Raw genomic sequence first — 7003 nt, 5'->3', positions numbered from 1 at the left:
AAACTTGGCATAACTTGGCATTTGGGATAGTGCCTCGATGAATGGCACATTGATATACAACTTCTTTAGCACTTGAGAATTTGCCAAATTGTTTGTCTAGCTTGTGCTTGATGAATCTTTGAGGGTAGGGAAGGGTGGGTTTGTAAGGTTCGTGGGATGTATGGTTTCTCTCCCTCATCTTGCTCACTTTTGCTTTCTTCTTCTTTTTCATTTTCTTGCTCTCAGCTGAATTTTCTTCTTTTGTGCTCTCTTTTTCTTCTCTCTTGTTTTCCTCTCTTGACCAACTTTTTACCACTTCTCAAGGTTACAACCTTACATTGTTCATGAGGTTTTGTGGTTGGCTAGGTAGTTTCCCATAGGAATTGCTTCTGATGAGCTTGCTTGTTGCGCCAATTGAGTCTCAACATGCGGTTGTGGACTTGTAATTGATCCATGGTTTGTCTCATGTGTTGCATTTCTTCCTCCAATTTGTTATTCATCTTGCTTTGTTCAGCAAAAAATTTCTCCATCATGTTCTCCAAAGATGGCTTCGGTTCATGGGATGGAAGGGATTGTTGTGCTCTTGCTTGATATCCAGGTGGTGGTTGCCTTGTGGGCTGAAATTGAGGCTGAAATTGAGGCTTGTTTTGCTGCATAAAGCTTTGGTTATGAGGATAATTTGAGCTTTGGCCTTGTTGAGCAAAAGTTGCTTGTGGTCTCCATGTTGAGTTGTTCACATTAGAGTAAGAATTTCCCATAGGTTTTTGTTGATAACCTCCTGCATAAGCAGCTTGCTCTTGCAAATAATCATCACCATAAGAAGAGTAATCAACTCCACAACTTTGAGTTCCATTTGTGAAGGCAACTTGTTGCATAGTTGTAGGAGTTGAGGTTGTTTGTGCAAAAATCACTAAGAAGTGAGTCAAGTGATCAAATCTTGCATTCATGTAGTTAAGCGAGTCAAGTTCATAGATCGACTTTCTTTGGCTCAAGTGCTCTAGGATTTCCCCATAAATGGGTATTATGAGCAATCTTCTCTAATAGATCATAGCATTCTTCACTTGTCATTCTCATGAAATCTCCTCCTGCTTGTGAATCAATTGTGTTTCTTATGGCTGGAGTAACTCTGGTGTAGAAATTTTGAACAATCATCCATTTCGGTATTTCATGATGAGGACATTGCCTTTCAAGCTCCTTAAATCTCATCCAAGATTCATACAAAGTTTCATCATCCCTTGGTTTAAAAGCTACCATCAAATTCCTCAAATGAGTAGTTTTCCCAGGTGGGAAAAATTGAGATAGAAAAGCTTGAGATAAATTTGCTCCCAAGTAGCTATAATAGCTTGTGGGAGTGAGTCATACCACTCCAATCTTTGAATCCAGAAGAGAAAATGGAAATAAGGTGAGTGAATAACTTCATCGAAACTCAGGTTGTCTTTGTGTACCACATATCATCAAAAATTTCTTCAAATGAGAATGAGGATTTTCAAGTGGGCTACCTCCAAATTGTGAATTCTGAACCATTTGAATAAGACCGATTTTAATTCAAATTGATTAGCTCAATAATAGGTGCATTATCTCTCACATCAGTACATCTAGGAAAAGCATAATCTAACATGGATCTTCTTTGAGGATCATTTTGATTAACAATGACATTTTGCCGTTTTGCTCGTTTCCTCCATTATCTCCACCAATAGCTCTATTTTGATTCTCCATATTTTCTATTGTCTCCTCTTGCTCAAATATTTGTTGTTCTTCTTTCTGCTTCTTTTCTTCTTTTGTATTCCTTTTTGTTGGCTCGTGAATTTTTCAATTTGAGTTGAACAACAATTGATGTCACTTGTGCTTTTCGATCGTCTCATAAACAAGAAAAGTACCTGAAAAACACAAGGAACAATAGTGAAAATAAAAGAAAATAAAAATTCTAATTAGCTTAAAACAATTAAAATCCAACTTAAAAACAAACAATTCCCAAACAGGCGCCAAAAACTTGATACGGTGTGTCGCAAGTGCAGGTCACGATAGTATAGTTTTAAAAATTGATATCGATCCCACAGGGAATTGTGCTTAAATTGGAAATAAAAGTATAAGCTAATTAGAATGACAAAAATTAAAAGATATTAAAAATAAAATCTAAAAATTAAAATTAAGACAAAAATTAAAGATGTAAAATGAAATTTGGAATTAAAATTGGTATTTGAGGAATTAAAACTAGATCAATCAATTAACTAAAATTAATTAAACTAGATTACCAAAAATTAATTTGAAATTTCTATTTATGAAATTAAGAAGAATTAAATCTAAAAAAAAAAAAAAAAGTAATTCTAGATATTGGATTTAAATTGGAATTAAATTTAAATTGGATTTAAATTGAAATTGCTATTTATGAGGTTTGGAGAATTTATATCTAATTTCAATGAAAAATAAATTGATTCTAGAGATTGGATTTTCAATATTGTTTGCATGTGATTTTCCCTAATTTAGCCAAACACATGAGAATTGCAATTTTGAGAAATCAATTCTTAAATTTTGAAACCTTTTCAAGCATCTCAAAATTGGTTTTCATTAAATCAAACCTGTTTTCACGGTATTTCAAATCTAACAAAACCCAATTAATGCTCTAATTGATTTTGGAAAGTTCCCCTTAATCTTCTTAGCTTATTTCTAACACCAAGAAAATAAAGTTTATTGCAAGATTATCCATCCCCAATATTCACTTTTCAGTCCATCTATTAAGGTTAAAACTTAACTTAATGAGGGCCCATTCATCAAGCAAGGAAATAAGCACACAAGCAATAAATCAAAATATAACAATCTTCATTTAAATGGCTAAATCGGTTCAAAACCACAAAACAAATCAATATTTACAAACCCATCTCTAGAATCTCAATAAACTACTAACAAATAATTGTTTAAAGACAAACCCATATGAAGAAAGGAAGTATTAATGGGATTGTATGCTAAAAGGGGTAGAAAAACCCGGCAAATTTGCAGTGATCTCTGCACAAAAGTCTGACGTGATCTGCTTCTTTGGAAAAAGATCTGAGAAGATGCTCCTCCCTTTCCCTCTTTCTATCTTTCTAAAAATGCCTCCCTTGCTCTCTATGAAAAGAAAGTGATAAAGGGCACTTTATATAGGCAAGGGATTGTTCTAGAATGGGTAAAGGGGAAGGATCGGAGAAAGTGAGGTAAAAGGCTGGAGTAGCGGAAATGCCACGTCAAAAATTTTCGATAAAAGCGACATAAGCGAGTCAGTTGTGTCGCGGGTTGTGTCGCTCTCGGCGTGAATATCTGACGATCGACACAACCTGCGACATGAGCTAATTCGGTTGTGCTGCAGGTTGTGTCGCTCTCGGCCAATTTTTTTTTTTTTTCTCAACTTCAAAATTTTTGCAATTCGATTTTAATCTCCTCCAAATTGCTACTCTTATCAAAATACATCAAATTTCTACAGATTTAACCTACAATACAAATAAATTCCAAAAATTAAACTATGAAATGTGAAAATTGTAAAATTGACTAAATATATACTAATAGCTAAAATAATAGCTATGAATAAGGGTAAATTATGTGCAAAAATTACTCCTAAATGATGATCTAAAATGCATGCATCAGGTAGTTGTAACTAATTAGAAATTTTAACCCTTTAGGAGACTAGAGTTAGAATCTAATGTAAATTGTTATTAATATTTTATTTATTTTATTTTATTTTCTTTAGTTTTTTTATTTTTTATTACAAATAAAATTGGTAAGTAGCCCTAAGGTAAGTACCAAAGAGGGCATTTGCGTGGAGCTAAACGGGAGTAAGCCAGGGATATCATTGCCATACTAGAAGAAAACTATTTTTAAGGGTAACTTACCCCAATATGTTGCATTTACAAATAGGTAAGTAGCTCTAAACTCCTTGAATAACCATTGGCATGAAATTGTAGTAATAATAGAATTTTTATTTAGTAAATTAAAATTAACTTTGTCTTTAATTTAACTGACTTTTGCATGTAATTAATTTAAATAAATACTTTGTAAATTAAAATTAATCTTGTTTGTAAATTAAACTAACATTGGCATGTAAAATAAATTTAATTTAACACTTGGTAATTGTAAAATAAATTTGCATGTTAGAAATCTTTATTAGGTTGTGATTATTTGGGCCTTATGTGATATTAGAATAAATTACACATGTACATAATTAACTTAGTTCAATTATCCTTAGGGTAACTTAGTGAAAATTAATTAATTAGGTTAAATAGAAACATAAGGTTATTTGGAATTGAATTTATTTGTAAATTAAATTCTCAATAATAAATTACTTTTAATCATCTGGTAAATATTATTTAAATAATTAGCAACCCCATAGATAGGAATTACTTGTGCATGAAAATTGTGTGTAAACAACAATTCTTTTGTGAATTACTTGCGTGTGTAGGATTAGAATTGCATTTTTTAGGATGAAGTTTAATAAAGGAATAATAAACAAGACTTTTAGAAACATTAGTAGAGGATTGACACTCGAATTAATGAGGTTAGACCAGGCGTAAGATGTGCCTAACACATTCCCTTTATATACCCACTATCCCGAACCTAGACATTGGGCTATGGTAATGATGGTTGTGGAAACTCTACAAGGAGTAAGTTGCCATCCATGACCCTCGAAAGAAACACTGAATATATCCCGGTTATTACCCAAGTGGCGACTCTGTCTATACATGCCTTCGTGGCATAAATCCTTATCTAGTGGTAGTACTATGGGGAGACGGTAATTACGAGTAGTTTGATTCTATTAAGATTGTATAAAGTGCATGTCTAGGAAATGTTGTCTAAGGAGGTGGTACTTAAGTAAGACCATTGTGACTCTACCATCTTTCCTAGGCATTACCTGGTGTATTTTATATAATTCTAATGGATGATATTTTGCCTCACGCCCCCCTCCCACAGTTTGGCGACTCCACTGGGGACTAAATGGATAGTTACTCTAAAATGTTTCTATTAGTCTAATATTATTCCTCTGTTAAATTTTTTGCATTGCACTATACTATCACACGGATCACCCTTACCTTTTTTAGCCCCGTTAGTACTAGCAAAGGAAACCATAGTTCTACTTGAGCTATGACGAATTGGTGAATGCTAGCACTCCATGCTCGTACCTTTGAGTATATAAAAGAGCCACAGCTTCGGTCGTTGAGCTTAATGGACAAGCTCTCACATGGGTGACCTTTTACTTACCCGATGAAGCCCATGAGCCATAGATTTTAGCCCTAGGTACCCCGTAGATTTTTGTTGTGCTGGATTTATAACCTTACTGTTTAAACCATAAGTTCTAGTGGTAGTTTAGATAAACCTAGGCCTATCTATAAACCCAATGTGTGTATAGGCCTAAATCCATTTCAAAACCCGTGTTAAGAAAGAGGATGCTTACTTATGGTTAAACTTTAAGGATATAAATCCTTTGTTTGTGAGGGAAGGATCACCCTGGACCACCCTTTGTTGGTTTTTCCAGTGTACCATAGCCTAAGATAGAATTTTTTCTTACCCTACACATGAGAGTTGAAGGTATAAGAGGGCGAAGATTCAGTTCTAGAGATTTTTTTATTCTTTTTGATTTTGATTGATCTTTGGTTCGATTTTAGTTCAGTTTTTATAGTCTAGTTGTGGTTCAATTTTGGTTCTATTGGTATGGTTCGGTTTTGGTTTTATAAAAGTAAAGGCAAAAAAAAAAAGAAAAAAAATGGAAAAAATGATCCATTCATGCATTGCATTCATGTACATAGCATACTTAGGTTAACCCTTAAATCCTATTTTTTTTTAGCAAACATAGCCTCAAAACACACCAAAGAGACTTCCAATCAGGTCACTTGGGTTAGGAAAGTGAAGAGACTAGTAAGAATTTCACCTGCACTACTTAAGATGGAAGAAACTATGGCCGTGCTTGATGAAATATTGAACGCCGAGATGTTTGAGCTAGAAGAGAAAATTGTGGTCAACTTTGGAAAGAGGCCTCGAGGTAGGCCAATTAAGTGGCATTAAAGTTATTGAGGTTCAAATTGTGTCTCACACTCTAAGAAGATTTTTCCAATTCAACCAACCTTTATCCGAAGTTTTGGAACGTCTCAAAGCTCAAGACCTCCTACAACTCTTAGCACCCAGACCACTACCAAATTCACTCCCACCTAGCTATGATATCAACCAATGTTATCGGTTCTACCAAGCCCACAGTCATGACACTGACTGATGCTTTCAACTTAAGCATGATATCTAAGACCTAATTGATGCCAAAAGGATAATTGACCCAGAAAATCAACCAAAAAGCCCCATGCCTAACCAAAATTTCCACCTACACTAGGTCTTTATATGATCTCCATCACCCTAAATAACCCTAACAGAATTATTGACTTTATTTAACCCATCCAAAAGCCCAATGAACCTATCCAACCCATCCAAAAGCCCAATGAACCTCAGCCTATAATGGTTGTTGACATTTATGATAATTCTAGCTATGATGAGGGTCCTTTGGATGTCTGGACTGATTCTGATGAGGAGATAGTTGCATTATAACTAGATGGTTCAGTTCCACTAGTGTCTAATTTTCAAGTTGTTGGGATCTATGAAAACTAAATGGATCTAAAAGTGGCTACTATGAAGAAAGGGATGAAGTTTTTTCTTAGCATAGGCCTAGGAAAAAGTATAGATGGTCTGGTGACTTTTCTTGAGATGAAGGCGCAGATCACGAGTCATGGTTTGGGCTATGAGCCAACAGAAGAGGAAAAAGAGCCAAAGCCTCCTAAGTTCTTGAAAGAGGGGGCAATTACATTGACATATGATTAGGGGTTACCACATGTGAAAGAATTAGAGCAGAAAATTAGCATCATTGATCTAAAGACTACATGAAAGCTAAGCACTTAAAGCTACACCCCTAAGTTTGAATCATTTTTGTAATGCTCACGATGGTAATCTGAATGTTTCCATTTCTAATATACTTAATGCTGATTTTAAAGCGAAGATCAATAACATGGCTAGTCCTTTTGCT

The 7003-nt window shown here is 34.4% G+C and overlaps 1 non-coding gene across 1 annotated transcript; it reads left to right on the top strand.

Annotated features, from left to right (window-relative positions):
• The first annotated feature begins 1141 nt into the window (after positions 1-1141).
• Positions 1142-1248, top strand: LOC131175132 (small nucleolar RNA R71). The gene has a single exon (XR_009145293.1). It is a non-coding gene; the product is annotated as a small nucleolar RNA R71 (small nucleolar RNA).
• Positions 1249-7003: the final 5755 nt, after the last annotated feature.

Source organism: Hevea brasiliensis, chromosome 16, assembly GCF_030052815.1.
Source record: "Hevea brasiliensis isolate MT/VB/25A 57/8 chromosome 16, ASM3005281v1, whole genome shotgun sequence".
NCBI lineage: Eukaryota > Viridiplantae > Streptophyta > Magnoliopsida > Malpighiales > Euphorbiaceae > Hevea > Hevea brasiliensis.
The sequence above is the reverse complement of the archived record's forward strand: the minus strand, read 5'-3'. Positions and strand labels throughout refer to the sequence as shown.